The sequence below is a fragment of the Penaeus monodon genome, chromosome 31 (genome assembly GCF_015228065.2).
Source record: "Penaeus monodon isolate SGIC_2016 chromosome 31, NSTDA_Pmon_1, whole genome shotgun sequence".
Lineage (NCBI taxonomy): Eukaryota > Metazoa > Arthropoda > Malacostraca > Decapoda > Penaeidae > Penaeus > Penaeus monodon.
In genome coordinates this window covers 32,739,856-32,740,433 of record NC_051416.1, presented here as the reverse complement: position 1 = coordinate 32,740,433, position 578 = coordinate 32,739,856, and the positions used below count along the sequence as shown (strand labels likewise).

Genomic DNA, 578 nt, shown 5'->3' with positions numbered 1-578 from the left:
GATCATATTTATAGTTCGTCTCCCTTGGACCCCATCACTCAAGTAAACAAATAGCTTGTTCGTTGAAGCCTCGGAGAGTGGTCTTGCAGAAATTTTCAAAGGGTAAAACTCCAGCTTTGAAACATCTATTTAATTTTGTCTGACATTTCCTTATGTTGTCGGTGATAAGCTTGTGTACATTCCGTGGAAATATTTATTAGAGTTTTGAGTAGAACGACATTGTAAAATTCTAGCGTATGAGTTGCTTTTCTGTGCTCACTAGGTATTGTGTATTTATTGCGCATTTCTTCTTGAAATATATTTGTAGTTAAGGGTATTGTATTTTATAAGTTAACTGAGATATCCTAAGTCCATTACTCGGATCTAGGCTCTATCTGCCTCGTCAAATGTGGTTGGGGTGTTGCATTTCAGGGCTGGGTTGGGTTAACATTGAAAAAAACAACAACATAGATATTATTAAATTTTATGCCACAATTTCCCCTGGCAACCTGTTGCCCTACCCCTGTCAATATGCCTAGCATCGACTAAAAGCACTTTAAATGCACTTAGATTCCAAGTAACCTGACCTTTGCAAAATA

The 578-nt window shown here is 37.2% G+C and overlaps 1 protein-coding gene across 1 annotated transcript in view; it reads left to right on the top strand.

Moving 5' to 3' along the window:
• Nucleotides 1-9: 9 nt before the first annotated feature.
• Nucleotides 10-578, top strand: part of LOC119593182 (transcription initiation factor TFIID subunit 11-like) — a gene marked incomplete in the record, with an annotated part of 72,269 nt that continues 71,700 nt past the window's right edge. The window contains 1 exon segment of the mRNA XM_037942160.1: nt 10-102.